The following is a 23792-nucleotide window of genomic DNA, read 5'->3' as shown; positions in this document are numbered from 1 at the left end:
GCCATGCACGATGGGAAACTGTTTGGCGTCTGCAGGATTAATATAAACAGTAGAGGCACTGGTTGTGATTGTTTTTCCTGCCCTCAAATTATGCTGACATGGGTCTTTCTTCTTCCACTGCTGTTCAGTTCACTTTGGATAGTTATTTTTCCGCTTACACATTTCCAATCTCTAGAAATAACAACAAGAAAAAAAGTCCACATGTTTACCAAATAGTAAATATCTGTGTATCCATCACAAAAGAAACAGTCATACATAAGTAAACAAGGAGGATCACAGTTCATGCAAAGTTATATGCTTGACTGAAAAGATATAGGATAGATTAAGCAGATTTTTTTTTTTTTTTATATTAGTCTCCCAGAATACAGGCACATTATAAGATTTGTGAAAATGACAAACTGTTTTAAAACCTTTATCAATATAATTCAAGGCCAGAATATTCATCATGAATAAAACCAATGAAGGATAAGAATTAACTTGCACTTTGCTTTGAATGCAGCCTTTTTAAAAGGTCATTGTGTATTAATTAGCATGAAAAGCACGGGGTACCTGTCATTTTAATCTGAGTGAATCGATTACGGAAGATTTCTATTCATTTAAAAGGCGTTATAACATGCGTCTCGGCTCGCATAAACTAACATTCAATTCAATAAACAAGTCTCAAACTAGTCTCATTATAATTTTTTTGTAATTTCTCAAAATGACTGCCTACAGGTGGCGCCAATGCCACCGAGATTTAAAATCCTCTATCTTCCTAAAAATTAAACTCGAAATGTATTTTGACATGACGACACTTTGTTGTTTTTTCTTGCTCGTCTACAACGACTGTAAGGACATCAAATACGACCCAAAGTGCCGTTAGAGCTGTCTGAGTTTCAGGGGGGAGCAACTCCGGAGCCCTGCTCAAATTTGCAGGAAAATTCACAAAACATGGCTGCAGGAGGTTTTTGTGTTTCAGATTGTTCCTCCCCTCATCGTCCTTCATGTTGCCACTGTAGCCCTTGCCTCATCGGAATATACTGTTTTTTTCCTCCTGCGTGGTGTAACGTTATATGTGAACAAAACTAGGTGAGCAGACGACTGGTCAGCAGTTACACGAAAGCTTCGTTACAAAAATTCAGCCAAAAAACATCAACAGATAAGGTCTATTTAGGATGGCTTCAAAGCCTGCACCTGGTTTAGTGGCGAGCAGTAGTGCAAAAAAGACTGCCGGGTGTCGTTTATTAAGTCGAGGGGACAAAAACTTAACATCCGCAAGTGAAATTTCTCAAATTTAGGATTTCTAAATCAAGGGGAAAAAAGAACACAAACAGCGGTTTGACATACCTCCAAAAACGATGCAGCTCATGCGAAACAGGCTCCCGCTCCAGAAATCTTCCCTCCCCGACCAGAGGTGACTGCACAACTGCTTCCTCAAAAAAAAAAAAAAAAAAAAAAAAATTGTGAATTAGTTATGAGAAATTCCAAATGTTAAATTTTTTTTCCACCGGATCGGTTTTCCTCCGCGACACGCTACGTTACATTTTGGTAAAGAGTAATGGCGCAATGAATGATGAATTAGCCGAGGTTTTTTACTCAGTCCGTGCAGGCTCTACTCCGTTTCTGCCTCGCACAGGGGGGTTTGTGGTGCGGTTCCTGCTGTGGAAATTTTCGTCCGCCATATACAAGGGCAGATTCCGAAATTGCAGCGCCGGCCTGTGTATTAGCCTACATGAAAAAAAAAGAAAAAGGAAAAAAGTCTGGGAAGAAGACAGAAAAAAGGGTTGGGCGACTATGAAGTTACACAGGGAAAAATGAGACTGGAAATTACGCAGAGGAAAAAGGCACTATAGACTTTACTGCAGCTCTACACTGTTTGCTATTGAGACATGAGTCTGTTTGCTTATTCAGATGAGGATTTCCGATTAGGTCAGTGTTTGAGCCTGTTTGGCTGATGGACAATTTCTCTGTAAAATTATAGTCTCTTGGTCAGATAATTGCTCTAGTGTCACGGTTGTTTTCTAAAAGGTTTTCATTATTATTATTAATTTTAATGGGAAGAATAACAGCAACTCTCCATGAGCTGTTTGTTCCCAAACTGTTCAACACTGAGTTCGGGAGACTGTTCAGTGTGTGCGCAATTAAAACAAACTACACTTATTATGAGTTGTTTTTTTCGAAATCCATTCGTGTTAGTGCTGTTTGCTGCAGCAGTCTCCTCATAAAGTTAGTTTGAGGGATGTCTTGTCAAGAGAAAGTTTTTGATTGGCCAACAAATTTTGATTTCAAAACCCTATTCTGAGAATTAACTACGTATCTTTTTTTCTTTTGAAATAGTTTAGTTTTTGTTTATAGAAAAAGATAACAGGATGTTTGAAGAACCACGCTCTGATTCATCAACTAATAATATTCAGTATTTCAAATAAAGTTAATATGCAGGTATAGGCTGGAAATGAGAAGTTTGACTTATTTCAACTATACTTATATACATATATACAGATAGATAGATATAGATATAGATATAGATATAGATATATAGATATATATCATTAAATATAATATGACATTATAACAACTATGGTTCATTTTGGTCTAGGAAATTTTTGAAAATCAAATTTTTTCTATAGAAATGTATTGATATACTGTATTGATCAATTTTTGCCCCCCCACCCCACCCCCCCACTACCAGAGTACCTGGCTGCAGACAAAATGGCGGGCACAGAGGCAGACGTCTTGGACCTCTGCCTCTGCAGTTGACAGGAAATCACATGACCGTAGCAGAGGAAGTTGGTCTTCTTCTTGTTTTTTTTCCCTGGGAAGTAGCACCAGGATTTTTTTAAAAATATACAAATTTTATTATTAGAAAAATATTTTTAAAAGTCAATTGACTCTCTTAAAGGCTTCATACAATATTTAAGTTGAGAAGTTTGCAATTAGTACAGATTTTAATAATGGGTCAATATAAAGTTAATTCAACAAGTCTTTAAAAAGTCGCCAGTTCTTTTAAATGTTTTATGTAATGTTTAAATCGAATGTATTTATTAAATAGTTTCTTATAAACAATTTATTAAACAATGTGACTAGGCTATGCCTGACTGGAAGACCCTTTGAGCTGCTGATGAAAGACATTGACCCTTAGCACTTTTATTGCATCTTCTGTTGTTAAAATCAAAATTAACTCAACTGTTATGTTAAAATAAACAGACATCTGTTATGTTTGGGGTCAAATTGACCTCATCAATTTAAACCTACAAGATATTCTTTTGGAAAAGAAAGGAAATCTGCGCTGGACCAAAAACCAAAAACCAAACAGGGACATTTGTGCACAATCCTGTATTCCCTCTCTATCAATTCGATGTTCAATTCAAAGGAGCTTTATTGGCTTTATTTGCACGGGAAACGTATTTACATTGCCAAAGCAAGTGTGAAACGTGTCTGCCATTTTGTCTGCATCCAGGTGATAGTGACAGTGCCAAATTTTTTTAAATAATATATCATTTTTGGCATTTTATTCCAACAGTCAGAGGAAATCGTCATTTCCATCACACAACAAAACAGCTGGGTTTTTTTAAACAAAATTAGTGACACACTTTGTTTTCCAAAATATTTCAGACAATCTCACACACTGATCTTCCCAAATATATAAATTCTCCAATTTTCAGGATTTTAAAGATATTTTTTCCCCATTGTTCAGATGAGGAACAGCATAAAGCATTGTCATGAATTCTTTGATATATTTTTACATTACACAATCATGAGTTTTCCAATTCTATTAATCAATTGTGGCCATAATTGCACAATTTTCAAAACTACAAAATATTATTAGCATGACTCTGTTATTTTTATACATTTTATGTAATAATATGTGTGTTGTACTGGGAATGACATGGTGTGGTGGACAAGACTGGGTGTGGTGGAAAGAAACTACATTGGTGAACAATGTCGTTTATCACTATTTTACCTTTGACAGCTAATGGAAAATACTTCATGTTATCTCATAACTGGGGTATTGTCACAAGTGCAATATAAGGTTCCAACGCAGAGCAACATAACATTTCTGCCATATGTGATTTGGGGTCAGTTTACTATTTAAAAAGAAAACAAAGAGCAAAACAAAGAATTTTACTTTATAACCTCAAAATTCCACAAGAACTTCAGTTTTACATAGTTTGAAATTACATAATCTGTTTAAAATGTAACAAATTGAAACATATATTTAAGTTGGAAATTAGCGACTTGAATTTCAAAATGCAATCAAATTGAAACTACCTTTTACAAAGTTTGAAATTCCACATTGCTTGTAATTCCCTACCATACAATACATGAATTCGCAAATCAAGTGTTTTGTTTAATTTCATATATTTCAACATAAGCCAAACAAATTGCTTTTTAGCTTTGGCATTTTCTTTTCCATCAAAATATGTCTTTTCCATCACCCTGAATATTTGGTAGAAATGACTGTTGTGGAAATGACATTTTGTCACATTTCTTTCAATATCTCATGATTTGTTAGCCCACTGAAGTCAATTTTAGGGTTAGCATCAAATATACACTAAATACACAATATAGAATGTTATTTTTGCAATTATTTTCACATTTGAAGGAAATATGAGCTGTTTGGAAATGGAAAACCTGTCTCATGACTGTTGCTGTTGTCACCAAGTATACAAATCTTTAAAAATTCTCCCTGAATTTACATTTTGTACATTGTGGTGAAAATGACAGTGACCCCAAGGGACAGGTGTTCTTTTTATTAAAAATACCAGAAAATATTAATATATCTTACAACACATGATATACTGCATTAAAATAGGCATTTATGTGTCATTTGTATTTGAAATTAATATTACATCAACATTAAATTCAAAGTTAAGCAGGGTTGAATGTTGAAAAATAATGGCTGAGTTCTTAGCTAATTTTTGAAATTCTGTCAAGTAAGTGTAATAATTTTTTTTTTTTTAAATAGAAGGACTTTTTCGTTTTTCTTATTTCTTCCAGGGACACAAAAATTACAATGGTTGAAGAATCACCCAGTAACAATATAGCAATAGTTTCCATGGACAGAAGCAGCATTTGCCTGCAATAATGTAAATACCGAAGATGGTAATTCTATTTTGTGCTGTTTTGAACTTTTGTCCTGATATTCACTTCACTGAATCTAAATCTTCATTTATTCTTTGGTCAGGACAAGGTGGACTGTTCAGGTAAGAGGTAGTGAGTTTCTCTGATAGTGTGACCCAAAGTGACACATTCAGAACCTTAGAAAAATCTCTGCATACCTTTCATAAGGATGTTCAGTCATGTGACGAATTGATAGATTAATTAATTAATTAATTGCCAATTTCATTATTTAATCAGTCTTTAAATTGTCCAGTTAATCTAGCAATTTATTAATTTTTAATTTGTTGTTAATTAGTAATTAATAGATTTCATTATTTGTGAAAAGTCCAAGAAATGAATAAATTAAATCCACAATAATTGACATTTAAAAAAATGAAAAATGTATCCACAAATGTGTGATGCATTAATTCAGTATTATTTCATCATCTGTTGTCAGCCCAATATTTACTTTTTCTCAGTAGGATTCATTTACAATGCCAAAAGTATTCCCTCCACCTGGGATTTTAAGGTAGTTTTTATTGTTTTGCAACATTTAAGACATAGATTGTAATTATTTTTACACTGGTAAATCAAATCTCTACAAAACTGTAAAAATTTTAGAATGTTATTTGTCCCCTTTTATTATGACACATCTAAATCTGTCAATGCCAGTTGTTTTTCAAATTGACATAATAAAATGAAGGTGTTAAAAGTCATTTTAGGTTAAACACACCTGCACAGTCAATTTCCAGGCAAAAATAGCCTCATGATGACAAAGAGACAAAGAAAGATTCCACACAAATCTGTGATAAAGTTACTGAAAAGTATTAATCAGGGCACAAAAAAAGTCTAAGGCACAAAATTTCCCTCAAAGTACAATAAGTCATTCATGAAAAATGGAAAAAATGTGACATGGCTGCAAATCTGCCACAACCAGGTCATCCTTAAAAATTTAGGGCACTAAGGCAAGCCACCAAGAGGCCTGTGTCAACTCTAAAAGAGCTGCAAGGTTCCTGGTGCCTCACCAGTCACTTCTCTCTAGCTGTGTGGCAAAGAGAAAGCCAAAAAACTCACATGACATCTGGGCTCAAGTTTTTTTCCAGATGGACCACGTCAGACTCTGAAACACAGCGGAGGAAGTGGAATAGTCTGGTTGGATCAAACATATGTTTCGCGGCATCATACAAGATACTGTACACATCAGCAGAAACATAGCGTCCATATCATACTAATGCTTCTCTGCATCAGGCCCTGGAGGACTTGTGAGGGTGGGAGGTCAAATGAATGCAGCAGAGAACAGAGAAATCCTGAAGGAAAACTTGCAGTCTGCAAGAGAACTGCAACTTGGGAGACAATTTCCAGCCAGACAATGACCCCCAAACATGAAACTAAAGCTACACAGGAGTGGCTTAAAAACAACAATGTTAATGAGTGGCCGAGTGAGAGTCCAGACCTCAATCCAGTCAAGAATTTGTGGCAGGACTTGGAAATTGCTGTTTCCAAGTCCTTTTTTAATTTCACATTATTTATTGTTTTTTCTTTTTTTCTGTCAAAAATCCTAATTGCGTCCCCTGATCCAGTGATTTATTGTTATAAAACAACACAGGAAAAATGTAAGAGGGGTGAGTCCTTTTTATAGGCAGTGTTTCCATTATGAGATTTAATTTTCCTTTCCTCATGGGCGTAGCATGATTTATTTTACTTTTAATATCAAATGAAGCTGGGCCCCTTTCCCATTTTCTTCAATATGTAGATTATGGCACAGAAATGCAGTTTAGTATAAAGACATGATTAAAAAGGCTTCCACAATTTCCTGTTTTTTCAAGAATGCCTGAAACATGATGACACTAGTCTTCTGTTATTGTCTGTTAATAAACATGATCTGCATTCAATGCATATCTTTTGTTTTGAATTTTACCCAGCATCCTACTCCCTCTCTCTTGCTGCATTTATCTTGTCTGTCCAGCAGAGAGCACCAACATACCACTGAATCATCACTTTCTTTGCACCTATGCAGCAGCCAGTCAGTACTCTTCACATTAGTATCTGCTCCCTTTCTCCTCACTGTCTCCCTCTGCTGCTTTTGCTTTGCAAATGTCTGATCCATCTCATCCCACCAGTTTCAGAGAGACTTGCCTCTGACGTCTGCTCTTTTTGTATCACCGGGATTGTGTGTAAAGTTCATCATCCATTCTCAGAGTCTGGTGATATTTAGATATAGCTGTTAAGTAAACAACAGCAGAACAAGGGTGAGGACAATACATATCCCAGTATTGCAGCTTGGAAATGGCTCCAAAATTCAGGAAGGATAACATCTTTCAGTGGTTTTCAGTGCCATTGGACTGAAGGAATCCAAATCCTCCACAAGTATTAGAAAAACAATTGATGATTTGGACTGTGTGAACAGGAAGTTGAGGACACTGGTGAACTCTGAAGTCATGTTACCACACTATTTGTGTGCGGAAGTTCCTGTGACACTTAAAGCACTCGATGTTGCTATAAGAGGTTTTTCACTTCTTCTATAGTGGTGACAACACTCTATTTGGAGATCTCATGCACAAGTGAGACTGATGGATGTTTCGAAATGTCTGTGGTGAATGAGGAAGTTCCTCACAGGAGCCGAGAACAAACTCACTAATACTGAGGAAAGAGTTTCTGTCTGCTGCTAAAACATGTGGCAGCTCGGAAATTTGGGATAAAATCTAGCAACCTCAGTGTCCCTAATTCTGCAAAACACACTCTATCTTTCCTCACAGCATGGTCTGACCTCCTCTCAGCCTACTTTTTTTTGAGATATATTCCTTCAAGAGGCAAAAGAACCAACAGGTGAGAGGGGCTGACAACAACGATGCTATTTTTTCTCTGTGACCTACTTGGGCTTAAGAGCAGCCAGACCTTTGCTGCATGCTCAAGAGCTTGGCATAATTTAGGAGACAGTTTCCATCATATTCATGTGACTACAATCTAGGTCTTCCAAAATTTGAAATAAAAAACATGCGTAAAATCTAAAAAGTGCTTTGGTAAGGCAGAAAGATATTCAAATATACTTTTTATCTTTTTATCCCACAAATCGTCACTGTTCCACAAAGAAAACTTTAATTTCAGTTGTTTCTATTAGTGTGTAACATCACATTTATATTAAAGTATAATCTGTAGCCCTGCATGACTTTTAAACTGAGACTATGTAACTTTTAAAAGTTGAAAAGTTGAATCTATAAACAATAAAAAGCACTCTTATTTAATTAAATACACTAACAGGTTTTGCTGCTGCCGCCTAACTTGCTGTGCAGCTAATGTAACTGGAATGAAATGTAACTAACAATCAACTCTATGTTTTAGCCTGTCACAGATAAACATTTAAATGGTTTTATTGTACTGTAAAACAAGAAGTAAATACATGGTACCTCACCAGAAGTGAAAGGAAATTCAATGTTTCCTGCTGTAACTGCAACTTGTGGCCACAACGGTCACTGTTCAGAAAAAAATGAAGGACATACAAGCCCAAAACTGACCAGCAAGCACTGCTTTTAAAAGTTGGTTTTCCCCCAAAGTCCAATTCTGGCCATGGCAATAAATTCGGACATAGACAATAGGCTACTTCCAGCATGGCTTGAAGTACTGAAGTGAAGTATTTCAAAGCCAAAACAATTACTCAGGGTTGGATTTAGTGATTTTTGGGGCCCAGGCAAACACTGTCTTGCTTTACTTTCACCCTTTATCTAACCGGGAACATTGGTATTGGCAGTGGTAGAGGAACACAAAACTGTTTTCTTAAGTAAAACTAGTGATACCGTACAGTAAAAATACTGTTAAAGTCCTGCATTCATAATGTTTACTTAACAGTGAAGAGTGAAAGAGAGGCATTATTAGCACAATGTACTTAAATCAACTTAACGTCTGTTCAAGGTGGAGCTTTTAATTCTAACTATGTTATATAATGCTGGACAGAATAATAATGCATCATATTTCAATTGTTATATTTAGTGAATAAAATCTGAATCTGTAGCCAGTAACATTTATCTGTCAGGTAAATGTAGTGGTACAATGTTTTCCTCTGAAGTAGAAGCATACAGTTGCATATTTTTGAAGTGCTTTGGGGGCCTTTTGTAAGTTATTTCAGGGTACAGTGAGTTAGAATAGTAACATAATTCAATCTTTTTCATATCTAAACATCATAATAAACCTATAGCTCTTTGGGGGCCTTTTAATTGGGGGCCCCAGGCAGTTGCCTGCTTTGTCTAATGGTAAAGTCTGCCCCTGCAATCACTTGGACACATTAGGTTAGTAAAAAAACAACACTCAGTAAGGCCTAGGATAGTAGCCTTAATACATGTGCACAGTAGGCCTACATGTATACATAAACAAAAAAGTTGATGACAGGTGCAAAGACAGTAACAACTATATCAAGATGCCAACGTAGACGCTTAGCTGTTATTTCAATTTCTTCTACTTCAGTAGTGGTGGTTCAGTGGTTGAAATGTTCCCTCCCATGCTGGAGATGCAAAGTTTTAACCCCTGACAAAGTGAATATTTTCAACCTCAGTTACATAAAAGCAGAATAAGATCAGAGCAGAGTTAATCAATCAGTAATTGAATCATCACCTGTCTGACTTTAATTATTCTGGGCCCCAAAAAATCCTGGACTGGAGCCCATGACCGGTGTTGCATCCCTGGTATTGGCAGATGTATTCTCAGATTCATCTATTCTGTGTACATATACCATACACACATGTATTTGGCCTCATTCAAGCTATAGCACTGAATGATGACAGTGTTGATGTAGATGTTCTTTACACTTATATAGTGTTGTAAACAGTCTTTGTTGCTTTGTTGTCAGTTAAAATATAAGCTATGTCAGTCTAACCAGCCATTATATTTATGTATTGTTGGTACAAGGAAACAGTAGTTATTGGCTCACCATGGACAAATAAAAGCAGGTAAAAATCTTGCCTGTTCGTTACGTTGTCTCTGGTAATTGCAGGTTTTTGTCAGAGGCCAATCAAAGGCTACTTCTATTCATGTGCAGTGTGTTATTTGGAACCAGGCAAACTTGTTAAGTACTAATGCTGAGCTCACACCAAAAATAGAATAGTGTTGTTTTTCTAAGGCCAGTGATTCAAAAACAATCTGGGAAACACTTTAGGCTTAACATATTTAAAGGAACAGTTTGATGTTTTGGAAAGTATACTTATTTGCCATCTCACACGGAGTTAGTCGAGAGGATCAACATATATTTCACTTAACTGTGATAGACATAGTTTGGGACTTAAGCTGAATTGAATTTAAAGACAAAAGCTGAGAGAATCACATGACCTTAATAGCCCCATCAAACCAAAAAATACACAGGTCACATCACACTTTCCATACTGCTGGTTATATGTACAGAACATTTGCATAAATAACTTTCTTTATTACATATGCACAAATTCTACTACATTTTGGACTAACATATGGCCTGTTATATTCTCTTAGCCTTTTTTCCCACCTTGGATGTTTAAATTTGATATATGTTGATTTCTACTTGCCCTGCAACTATAGAGATATGTATATATCAGTGCACTAATAAGAAGAGTAATTTAATGAAAATTTGTTATTGTAGCATTTATATTTAAAAACTGAAAACTTGTAATGTAGATTATAATGTTATCCATGAACATTTAATTCAGTAGTTGCTAACTCTTCATTATGAGATTGAATGTGTTTTCTAATAAATTTACATGATAGATTAAATAATCAATGAAACAACCATAATGATATGAAAATAAACCTCATACAAGTATCTCACACTCCTACTCGTGTGCTACTTTCAACTTGTATTTGTGACTTTTTACCTGGCTGTGCTAGTTTCACCCGCTGTCAAATTCTACCCTTCTCATTTATGTAACACATATACAACTGTAAGTTGTAAGTACAATTGTATTTGAGGGCACATGCAGGTTATGGGTGAAAAAAGCTGTGCTTCTTTGTATAAATATGTACATGTACTGCAACAAAACATTTCACAAGAGCAAGAGAAGCACTTTGTCTATTTTGGGACAAATTATAATGTTCTTCTCAACCTGCAGGTAATCAAAGTCTCCTGGCTGTTTTGTTCCTTACGTGATTGCAAACTATGACAAGAGCACGTAGCAAAAAATCCCATGATTGCTCTAATGCCAACTCTGCACTTATATTGTGAGCACCTGATTAAGAAAAGAAGAGTGAGTAATATAATTATAGTTATGTTGTTTGAACTGACTGAACCTCCTATGCTTAAGCAAACATATACATAAGAAGTCAACAAAGGTTGAGGGAGAAGCTAAGAATAAAACATACAATGGTTGTACAGTAAACCACTGCTGCCCACAATGACAAAATATATCTGATTACAGCAGTGCACTTTCCAAAGCTAATTATAGTTATCCACTTTCTGTACTTGGATGTTGTTTTTTGTTTGGTCATTGTTGAGTCGAGGCCACAACCTAAAATCATCATCAAGAAACTGAAAATATAAAAGGCTGTATGTGATATATTTATACTTTTTTCTGCCCACGGCAAAAATAATCACAAAGAGCCTTTTAACAAGGCAACCAGAGACTTTAGTAAGTAAATAATTAAAGAGTTCTCACCCATTTTTCCCCCATTTTTTCCTTTCTAACCTTACCATTAAGAGCCACCCATGCTTGGATTTGTGAAAATGTCATGTATCTCTAGTTAGTTAGTTTTTGAAAGTTGAGAAGGGCTGAAACACCCTTTTCACTATCAGCTAATGGATTATTTTTTTGCTATTGTCTGTCACACTGCATCATACTTTTGAAAGCCTGTAAGGTATAAATGAAGAAAGTTCACATTAACGTGACTACAATTTAGGTTAACAGAAGCTTGTCCTAAAAAAAGTCTGATTGTGGACAGAAAGTAGATCCAACCTATATTCATTTGTATATCACCATTTCCATTCATTTGTCACACGCCTACAACTTTGTATTTTATAATCCACTGTGTAGTGTGTATTGCTATTGAAAAAGTACATATTTTCTATTAAAAACTCCAAAATGTTCACATTAAGGCCAAAGTAAACAGCTCATTCCATTCATGTCTTCTCCAATCAATAATAAACGTTTGTATAACTTCTACCAAAACAGCATCATATGATTAAGCTTTAATTTGTGTTGTTTTCATAGATTTTCTTTGGGAAATTATAATTTCCGTTGTTTTCTGTATTTGCTCTGGTAGATATTTGTTCCTTATTGCCTGAGGAGCCTTAATTGAAACCAACATCAGTTAACAATATGAAGAATTACTTTTAATTGACATTTCAGCCATCATTTGTACTTGTGATTTTCTTTTCTTTCTGATACCTTTTCTACAGTATTACTCCTTCTTCCTCTATCTATAAGTGAGAGCACAGCTGAAGGTCCTTCAGTCTTATCAGACTGCTTTATCACAGTGCACAATGAGGAATATACAGTAATACTGTACCATGAGGAAGTTGAAAATTTAATGAAGTAATATTCATTTTGAAGTTTGGGGATTTTGTATTTGGGTTATATCAAAGACTCTGTTACTTCATTTGTCATTTGGAGTCATAGTCTGGCTTATTTCCTTCTGTCTGCACTTTGATGAACACCAAACAATCACATATTTCCTCTTTTCCTGTAGAGATTTATTTCAGTATTTATTGAAGAATCTGAGATCCACCCATAAGACACCCAAAAAACTTTGTTTTCAACTTTTGAATGTTGGTATTATATTATTTAAAGTCATCTGCACAAAACATTATTATTCATATTTAGGCCAAACCAGCAAAGATAACATTTTTGTGCAACCAGTGCACTTTCTCTATCACCATTACTACACTTGATAGTACCTTATCACAAAAGTGGTTCCAGCATTCAGTATCTGCAACTTACTGTGTGTTCAACATTATACATTTGAAGTCAGGCCGTTCTGTTCCAACATGTATCTTCTGTTCTATTTCCTCTTTTTTTCTCCTGTGACATGTTAAGAAGGTTGTTGAAGAGGAATTGATTTGTCTAAAACTAAAGCTTGTAAAACCAGGATTTGTATATCATTAGTCACAGCGGGATTAGCTGAGAATGAGGATGTATAATATCTGTTCACAGTGTTTGGAGGAAGAGAGAATATGTAAGTTAAAGAAACAGGAGGAACCACCTGTAGTTTTTATTGCAATCAATGAGAGCCGGACAGTGCGCTCCCTATAAAGTAAGGTTTAGATCTCAAAAACTATAACTCCTATGGGAAGTATATTTACATTTTGAGAGAGAGGAGGCTTGTGGTAACATGTAAGGTATGATATGTGCTATGAGAGTTAAAACTGTGGGAATGAGACGTGTTTACTTTTTTTTTTTTCTGGTCTAAAAATATCTCTGCTCTCACCTATGCCTGATATCACACACTGATGAGATATGAAAACTGCTGTAAGAGCCCTCACTTAAATTGCTCCAAAAGCACAAAAGGTATCATAAGTAATCAGATTGCAATCACAGTAATCAGATTAAATCCACAGTTTGTCAAACTCTAACCCTATCCGTCTAGCCGGTCGTCCTTCAGCATGCAGACTGTAAGTACGTTTTCACTGATTTTGATTCTTTCTTTTGATTATGTTTTTATTCAGCTGCGACCTCACTAATCCTTTAAGAACTCTCACTGGGGTCAATAAAAATATTTCACCTTTTTAGGGTCAACTGTAAAAACACTGCCGCGTGACTCAGCACGGCCAATGAAATGGAGGTTTGCAATAGTCTTTAGAAGGTTGGGATAGTTTTGGAGAACGTTTTTGATAGTTTGGAGGAGGTCTGGAACAGTTTTGGAGTTTCACAGTGAGCAGCGTCGATGTTTCCACAGTGGTTTAAGGAGACAGTTTGACCTTTGACCCGAACATTCAAACACTTTTCTGGAGTTTTTTAAAAAAGTCCATGTTTAAAAAAAATAATTCATGCAACAGTAATTTTTGTTTTTGTTCTCAGTTTCATTCTGATGGAACTGAAGCTCAAAGCCTGAAGACTCCTTTGATTATTATTATAATTATTATTAATAATAAGTGAACACTGTAACAGCTGAGAGGAGATAATACATGAACCAATAGTGTTAGAAAATATTTTAATAAGCCATTTAATTGCCTTGTGTTGGCCTGGGAGCATGAAAATCGCACAATTTTCATGGACTTACTCATGAGTCTTAGGTCTTGAGGGATTTTTTGAACAAAGAGGATGACGTCAGGTAGAACGTATGTGGAGTATGCTGAAGAGGACCAGCGGCCCAGTTGCTGAAGAGAAGATTTAGTCATGGGATAAGTATCAGGCAATAAAAAAAGAGGAGATGATGTGTAAGAATTTTCTGGGCTTTAAAAATGTTAACATGGAAATAGAAGGACAGAAAGGGGAATCAGTGTGAGAAATAATAATGGAACAAGCACCTTTTGTTTGGAGCACTTCAGAAATAAACAGTAGAATTTGGGATGAAAAGTTAGAAGTCAGAAAATGAAACACTGATTTAGGTAAGGAATGAATTAGAAGAGTCGGCTAAATTACCACACCTTAGAAACCCATAAAGGCCAACAAAAATACACAGTTGAGAAGCAAATCTACATATGTGGTAAAAAGCCATGATGAAGAATAGAAAGTATTCCATGGAGAGTGGAGAGTGTAATAGGTTGACAACTGTAGAGACTGAAGGGGAGACTTTATAATTTAACATTGGCAGTATTTACAACACTGAATAAACAGCCATTTGAACTGTGACTTAAAAAGTTAAGACAAATTATACAACTTCAAGGTGTTTCTTTCAAACTACATCTCACTCCAGCATCTTCATTTAAAATGTTAATAAATATTTGTAAAAAATTAGAAAGTAATAAAAAAAACAAAAAGTAAATACTTAAACAAGTAGTGCAGTCTGTCTGAGCATTGTACACAGATAAAGACATAAAACATAAAAATATGAACACGCTCCTCTAATGCAAGCTGTAACCAAACGGTCCAAGTTAAATGTGTACTTATAAGGGTTTGTAGTGAGTGACCAAGAATAACTCAGCGAGGAACTGAAAACTGTGGCTAAGAGACTGATTGTGTGGGTGGCTGAGACTGACATATATGACGTCCCACTCAAAAGTCCATTAGTTTCTTTAGTAGACTCAACACTCAGAGGTTGACTGATGTCATCTTTTTCTGTGTGACTTTCTGTCTTCTGTGACAGGACTTTGTCTCTCTCAGAGTTTATCCCCATGAGCTGCCTGAAAAGCAAAAAAGTGTGATCAGAGGAAAAATGTTTTATTTATTAAGATAACAACAACAACAACAACAATGACAACAACAATAATAATAATAATAATACTTAATTTATATAGTACATCCATTCCTCAGTGTGGCATCCATCCAGGGATATTGCTGTAGTTTGCTGATGTGTTTCATATAGGCCACTATGGTACCAAATCCACTATTACTTGCCTCATCTGCAGTGGCTACTGGCCTTTACCTTGAAACTTTTTCATAGGTGGGGGATTTCAGTCGTTGCAGACAAACATTTTCAGTTTCACATCTATTTTGAAGGTCAAATAAACTAATAGCTCACTACTTCAACCTGGGTCTGCAACTAATGATTATTTTCTTGATTAATCAATTAATAGTTTAGACTATAAAATGTCAAAAAGTAGAAAAAAAAAACCCAAGCCCAAGGTAACTTCTTCAAATGTCTTGTTCTGTCCAACCAACAATCCAAAACCCCAAAATATTAAATTCACAGTGATATGAAATAAAGGAAAGCAGCAAATCTGCACATTTGTTTGGAACCAACACATTTTTGACATTTTTTCTTTAAAAAGATAGTGAAACAATGATGGATCATCAAAATATAATTGCTTAATTAATTTTCTTTCAATCAACTTAGACATTAAACGACTAAACACTCTACTTCAAACCCTGCCCATATTTCCTTTTTGACGTTTTTACTTGGCTGTTATTTTGTAAACTAATCAAATGTTCATATTCATATATTTTGTGCACATCTAGAACTAAAGAGGACTAAATCACCTGACTTACCAGAAAGCAGCTATTGTAGTGGTAAGTCAGATAAATAGTTACATTTTGAATTTAAGAAATCACTTAAGCATTTCATTGTTAAGTTTTGAAGCTCTTATTAACTGAAATAATGAGGAATTAGGACTGTAACAAGAATTATTTCATATTTTTTGTTAAATCTGTTCCCACAGTATCAAATTGACCACTAAGTTACACTGCCCTTTGTACAGCAATCTGAGGTATGTAGTATATTTGTATTGAATTATTCAAGAATATCTAGACTCAATGCTTTGTGTATTGAACTATTACCAGACTGAAATTCTGACTGAACCCTGTTCAGACCGAAGATGTTCCGTATTAGTGTAGACATGTTGCTTCAGGTAGCTGTGAGATGATGAAATATGACGCAAGAAGTCCAGATTACCGCAAGTCAGTATTTTACAACTCTGGCAAGTTTGTGTTTTTGTGTTTTTTGTGTAAGAATTATTACTTTTTGATTGTCAATCTAGGAACAAAATGACGTCAACAGGAGATGAACTCTGGCCCCTCGTGACCTTCCAGTGTGTCAGTGTGAGGAGTGCAGGTGCAGCAATCACACAGTAAGTATGCAGAATAGCTACAGTTGTGTTTCGTATCTTTGGTGCCAGCACACCTAATTAAAAAAGTACACTGACAGATAAATTTAGTTTTATTGAAAATAGTGACAGTGACCTAAATGCACCATCTGTCATAACTTGCTAGAGTACAAAGCCAGAGAGCTAAAGCGACATCTGATTACAAAGCACCCAAAGTATGAAGGAAAAGAAAAAGATTTTTCCATCTGCAGAGGGAATAATATACTTGCCAGAAACTACAGATGGCCAACCAAAACAAAGTTTCAGAAAAAGCACAGATGGCTTTTTATTATGTTGAGCATAAATACAACTGTACAGTTAATGACCCTTGGTTTGAATGTTTCTAAGTCATAGTTATATGATTCAAGTTTCAATGTTTCCCTTTACTGCTGTGAACCAAGTCAGGCATACAATATGTATTGGAATATAAAATGTTTCAGTTGAATCAAAAAGTGCAACCAGAGTAGTAAAGACTCTCTCTCATGAATGGGAACATTTTTCCTAGCCTGAAGAAGTTTGAGAAGCCGTCCTGTAAGGGTCCTGTAAGTTTGACATACATTTATAACACACAAAGAATGCCTTTTCTGGCATGTCTGGATGAGTTTGGAAATTTGTCACTATGTGGCACGCTCATTGTTTTAAAGCTGACCTTTGTCCCAACCCAGAACAGGATTGTGACAGCTGAAAAGAGACAGACTGTCTGATCTGTGACCAGACAGACAGATTGACACAATACTTCCTGTTTTTACTGGACAAAACTTTAAAAAACTCCACATAAATTTGTAAATAAAATAAAACAAAATGTGTTTGATCTGGTTAGTTGTAGATAAAACAACTATATTGTGGCGTTTATCTGTTACACATAAATTTTCTTACAATGTTAAGTTAGAACTCATTTAGAACTTCAAGTTTTTTCCAGATACATGGTTACAATTGAATTCTGGTAGCTTCATGTCACCTTGTAGGTGAACATGTCTTTATCCAGACGTCATAGAATTTTCAAAATCTGGTCATCATTAAAAGGCTTATGATCAGTTTCCTATCCTGTGTGAGGTAATCTTGGCCGTAACGCAAATATGTTCAATGTGGCAATGCAATCTAAAGTGTCCAGTGTGAAGACAATAGAGAGGCCTTCACTGTATACCTGAAATGCATCAGAATGGTTATTTGTTCAATGTGAGGCAGTTTGAAGATCTCTTTTGGAAAAAGTTGGTTTGTGCCATTCAGCTGCCTCAAGTGGATGAGTTTTCCATTATTGCAAGCATTGTTGGACTGTGATAATGAAGACAGAGCTGAGCAAAAGAGAAAGATACTTCCAGCTTCATCCCAAAGTGGCAGCCTTGATATCTACAGTTGGTCATGGTTTGTCATGGTTTCTCGTGATGTTGGTCAGCGGTCTCTAAGATCACGCTGAAGCCTCTCATTGTCAAGTACATCCTCAAGTTTCTAATCAAATAAGAGGCAGTTATGTAACCATAACATAATGCATCCTGGTCACGTGGAATCCCTAACATAAATTACTGGACTAATGAACTAGGAAAGCAAGACTTTTCAAGGTATTCGTAAATCACATTTATCCATTAGGAATGTTCTCCTTTGAGACTATTCTTAATGAATAAAAGAAGAATACGGAGATACGTGTGTGTGTGTTGGCTTGACCTGAGCATTGACATCATATAAATGAACAGTCTATAAATGGAACCTCATTAGCGGGCTGATATAATAGAGACAGGGCATCTCAAGCACCCAGGGGGCTTTCAATTCTGCCTGTGATGCAACACTTAGAGATGTCTCCTTGGCTCATCCACAAAAGAGTTCATGTCAAAGTTCTCATTTGCGAACACGTTGAGAAGCGTTAAATGCTGTGAGCGCCATAACTGTTGCGAGGCTGAAAAATTCATACAATGTTTACTTACTGCATATTTCAAAATCCAAGGACATGGATTCTGCTTGTCACCAGAGTCTCCACGCATCACAAACATTTATTTGCTAATACCTAACAGCAGGATTCATAACCTTCATAACAGAAAACAGCTGTGTAATGCTTTCTGTGGCTCTGGAGGGAACTTTCCAAAGTTTGAAAAAATAACCCTGATGATGTCACTTAAATTTATGGTAATCCAATACTTCGCTGGACTAAGTCTAAACTATGACTCATTAAAAATCTCCTCTGCTGCTTTTAGAAACTAATTTATTTGGAGCTTGTTTTGGAACTTTTATAATTCAGGTGAGTAGATTATTTCAATGCATAATGGGCCAATGAATAGTTTTTTTTTTTGTAGCATTAGTTCTAGGCTGTGCACTCATGTCACCTCATCCCTCTTTGTTTTTCTCTTCCACCTTTGTGACTCCTTAACCTTGTTCCAGGTTACATAATGTTTGCCCCTTCAATATACTTGCCTGACCTGGATTCAGCTTGTTAAAGCCACTGTTCTTAAGTAAAGAGCCTTTTTCATTATCTGTATGCATCACTGCTGTGTAAACTACACTTAGGATCCTCTTGTGCTGCTTGGTTTTGGTCTCACTTGTCCTGAATGTAACATGATAAGTAACTAAAGATAAACTTAGGCAGAGAGAGACCTTAAAGAATCTCCTAATTAATCTTAATTTGTAAGTAGGTGGGAGACATTTTATAGCTATGGCATGTGAGAGAAACATGCTCTTTCTGTACTCGCCCTTTGTTTTATTCGTCTTTAAAATTTGTCTTATGATTCTCTCATCATCTGACCCAACTGCTGCTATTTTGAGCATGTTCTCCCTCTTGCTCTCCTTTCTAATACCTTTGTGTTGTCCTCTTTCCTCTGCAGTGCCTCTCACATCTTTTTCATTTCTTCTAGTTTCCACTTTAATGTCATTAAGGTCCTCCCTGCCCGATCCCCCTCCTCTCTCCCTGTCTGTCTCTCTTGTGAATGAAGAGGCAGGGACTGAGATTGAGAATGGGACTCTGCGGCCTACACAGGAATGTTACAAAACACTGCAGCATTTGTTATTCATAGAGCTGCCCTACTTTCTCATCAGTACCTGTACTTGGATGTACACACGCCTACACTGAATGGATTGATTCACAAATAGTTCATTAATAATAGTGCAAAATGAGTGAGTCACATACAGCACGTAGGTTTGCTAACAAAAATGACTTTTATAGATTGTATATTGTGGTCTTGAATGAATAATGTTAATGCACTGTCCGTGTTTCACAGCAGCCACTGCTGATTTTGGGAGATTACATCACACAATGAGTTTGTGATTTTCCACCACACACCAATGCACGGATTATCATATTGAAATACAGGTTCCTGCTTACTGCATATACTTACGGTAAAGACAAAAAATGAATATCCACTTTATCCTGAGTTGGCCTTGATGTCGGTCACTCCTGCATTCAGGATAAAGCTTTTTTTTCATGCATAGATAGATTGAGTGCTCCGTTAATCACATACTCTACTCAAGCACATACTATACTCCACATGAGGGTGTTATTTAAAAAGCTTATGCCACTATAAAGATAGCCACAAAGCAGCTAATGTTTTGCCTGCGACATGGTGACACATAAGGATAAAGTGAGCAGGTCCAGAAAGCAATACTTTTTCTGTCATGATCGCCCTTCACAGAGAGGTACTAGAAGGACACTTTTTTTTTTTTTTTACCTCATCTCCACATATTTGTATTCACTCGATGAGCATGATAGACATGAATGAGCAGTGACATTTACTTAATGTGCCAGAGGACGGCTGTGGATAGCTCACAAGCAACAGGTGTTTGAACAAAGCCAAAAACCAAAGCTGTCCTTTTTCTCCTGCAAAACAGGTGCCTCCAGACAAGAGATGTTTCAGAATCCAAATACAATATTCAACAAGAAAAAAAATACATATGTAGAACTACTAAGTATGATGAATACAATCACACACCAGCAGATCTTAGACATGAGAAGAAAGAAAGGAAAAAGATCTATTACATTGCAGACTCCAGTAAACAAGGCTGCAGCTTTTGTGTGTTTGTGTGGGTGCAGTTGTCTAAATTTACTCCTCATAAAAACGAATTCAGTGGGTCATGAGAATGTTATTCACATGCAGACCTGGTGGAGATAGGTCATTTCAGTACTGCAGTACACTTTTTGTTGGTTTCATCATGTACTCTGGTTCTGTCCGTCCTTCCTTCTTTTTAGGGACTGTGTCAGTCCCTTTTCTGTCTCTACATGCATCAGAAATGGAGCCACTCGAGCACATGCTCTAATTGTGTGAAATTACATAATTGACCTACAGGTATAACTGGCTTGGAGAGCAGGGGAATAGGCTGTTCTTTGCCTTTATTTTCTCATTGTTCAGCCAATGGTTTCCATGCAATGTAAAAGCACCAGTGTATTTCCTTTCCTTAAAATCCTCTGTCACCGTGCTGCAACTGAAAAAAGGTTAATAGAGAGTATAATGGATAGTGCAGAAGTACAGAATATTCAAACTAAATGTACTCTTTGGTTTTACATTTTTAGTATAGGAAAATGAAAAACCAATCCATTTTAAGCATGAAAATCACACCAAACTTCAACGTCATCCCGCCTATCACACTGGCAATTATCTAAACAAAGATTTGACCTATAAGTTTATAACCAACATAGCAACAAGCTGCATAATTCTCTCTCTGCACATTTGTGAACACAAATGTGATGTCATTCATCCTTTTGTTTTGCTACACACTGCTAAAAGTAGACATCAAATAACCTTAATGGATGACTCCCCCTCCTGTGACGTCAGGAGCTACGAATGCAGCTGTGTGCGCGGTCACCAATACACACACATACACATGTGAATGCGCACTTTTGTTTGTGCATCATTTCTAATCATAACACTTTGCTGATGCTGCCAGAGTTGAGGATTATGCTAAACCAAACGTGAGCTCTAATCTGGATGAGTTTCTGGCAGCTTCTATCTCATTTTCGAGGCTTGAGCGGGAATGGAGCTCTATGGTGACCTAGATGCTTTATACCAGACTTCCAGTCATGGTTTTACTTGTGAATGAATGAGGTCCAGTTAAGATTATTTTTAGACTTTACTAGCAGTGTGTCTTGATTTATTTATTGTCTACAATCATGCGATATGGGTGTCATGGACCATTTGGACTCCACTGTCCTCTGGGCTCCTCCTGCCATTTGGCTCCTCTCTGCTCCACCATTTATCCACAGTCTGGGAGTTACGTAAGGCGCATTTCCCAAAAGATTTAAATAGATTCATATGCTTTAGACACTGATGCTACTGCCCTGAGTGTTGAGGGATGGACTTGGCGTCAGGTTGTTGCCTGCACTCTGTCATTCAAGAGTGAGTCATGAGCAGTGTAAGACATTTTCAGAGAGGACCTCCCATGGTGATATTTATTATACCACCTTCATACTGTTACATCATGTTCCGTAAATCAGACCCTATTATGCTATTTTCTTTCCAAATCTGTACAGGATTGACGTAAGTAAAATACTATAGAACGAAGTTCCACAAATTACTCAACATGGCAAGGCAATAGATAAAATAATTAAATTACCAAAATCATTTTAGATTAAGAATGAAAACCTGGTTAATCAATGGATTGTATCTTGGGATCTGAAATGAGATTACAATGTTCATTCTTAGTGTTGAAATGGACATATCCTTTGTTTTGTGATTCTCTTTTATTTTTATACTGTTATAATGTCGGATTTCAATGTTAAACATGGTCAAAGTTCCAAAACTTTAGGTGAACATATGTAAAAATGCTCCCTGCAAGTCAAAAGCCAGGGCTTCAGTCTCCTCTGAATGCCTCATTTGCAAAGTTACCTCTACTCCCTCCTCGTGCTAACATCATGCGTCCATGCCCACAAAAGGTTGTTTCACGGGTTTTTTGTGTTGTCCACTCGTATATTTCAGATCGGATTTCTGTTCGAACATGTATGGATGTATTTGAGAAGCATCCATTTTGAGTAAAGAATGAGAAATCTGAATATTGTTTGCTTACATAATCTCCAGAGCTGGCAAAAGTCTGGAAGCTAATCAATCAATACAGAGTGGGCTCATCAGAAGGGGGGCCTTGACGAGACAGGAGCTAAAATGCTAAAGAGTTTTTATGACTGTAAATCATGCAAAGATATTCCATTAGAGGCCCAGAATATAAATATAGACCTGGAAACGTGCATAATACGTCCCCTTTAACTAAAACCTGTCAAAAATGTCATTAGATTGTTTATGTCTTGAAACAAGATAAATATCCAGCACTGTCAAGTAAATAGGAAATATGACTGAAAAGTTCAAGAGAGTCCATACAACTAAAAGTCATCAGATACCAAGAGGAACACTGGTGAGAGCAGACAGCCGTATCATTGTGGTTCATTCACAAACAGGCAGGGCAGACTTCTGTCTGGGCCTCTTTTGAAGGTAACAGACAACCTTTTGCTGTGGGCCACAGCAAACCCGCACTTTCTTGTGTTCTGCAAATTTTAGGCCCGGAAAACACAGAAGATAACCTCATGTGACGAGAAAGTCAGACAAATTGAGACAGCATCCTAAAAAAAGCACCAGAATTACACTTTTTTACAGGAAAATTGAAACTGTGGGTGGACATGCTGAGTTATCCACCATAAACATAAAAAACCCCTGCTATATGTTTCCCTTCCCTACTGTATGTCTCATTCCTTCTCAGACCAGAGAGAGACAGGAGTGGCGTCATTCTGGTAGCCACTAGCCACGGTGTTTGGTCACACTCTCTTGAAGCATTTCCAGCAGGGGGGCTTGGAAGTAATATACAGTGTAATGTTTAACCTCCTCCCGGCAGCATTTTTTGTCTTTCATTCTCAAAACAATCTTTAAACAGCTGCTTAAGCCTGTTAGTCAGAGTGTGACGTTAAGCCTGCGTCATTAGACCTGAACTGATAGAGTTTTGGGCATGTGCTTGGTATGATTACATGAAACATAGTGTCTGTGTGTACATCATTGAACTCACCAAAAGTCAAGAAAGACTAAAAGACACTCAATCTCATACTTCCTCTGTGTTATTGAATTTCTACAAATATTTTCTAGCTAGATTTCTTTCAGTGAACTCAGCGCTCTGCTGAGTGATCTGTTTACAC

General features: G+C 36.4%; 1 protein-coding gene across 8 annotated transcripts in view; it reads right to left on the bottom strand.

Moving 5' to 3' along the window:
• The window catches only part of znf618 (zinc finger protein 618), a 38151-nt gene extending 35423 nt beyond the window's left edge, over positions 1 to 2728 (bottom strand). For 2 of the 8 annotated variants that reach the window (XM_042394546.1, XM_042394547.1), the window contains exons 1-2: positions 1576 to 1860; positions 1327 to 1412 (exon numbers count right to left, since the gene is read on the bottom strand). The gene's annotated coding sequence lies outside the window, so the exon portion shown is untranslated. Of the gene's footprint in view, positions 1 to 1326; positions 1413 to 1575; positions 1862 to 2673 lie in introns of those variants that run through there. The other 6 variants (XM_042394549.1, XM_042394550.1, XM_042394543.1 and 3 more) reach the window with 5 other exon arrangements.
• Between the last annotated feature and the right edge of the window lie 21064 nt (positions 2729 to 23792).

Source organism: Thunnus maccoyii, chromosome 19, assembly GCF_910596095.1.
Source record: "Thunnus maccoyii chromosome 19, fThuMac1.1, whole genome shotgun sequence".
Classification (NCBI taxonomy): Eukaryota; Metazoa; Chordata; class Actinopteri; order Scombriformes; family Scombridae; genus Thunnus; species Thunnus maccoyii.
This window is presented reverse-complemented; position numbering and strand designations above follow the sequence as displayed.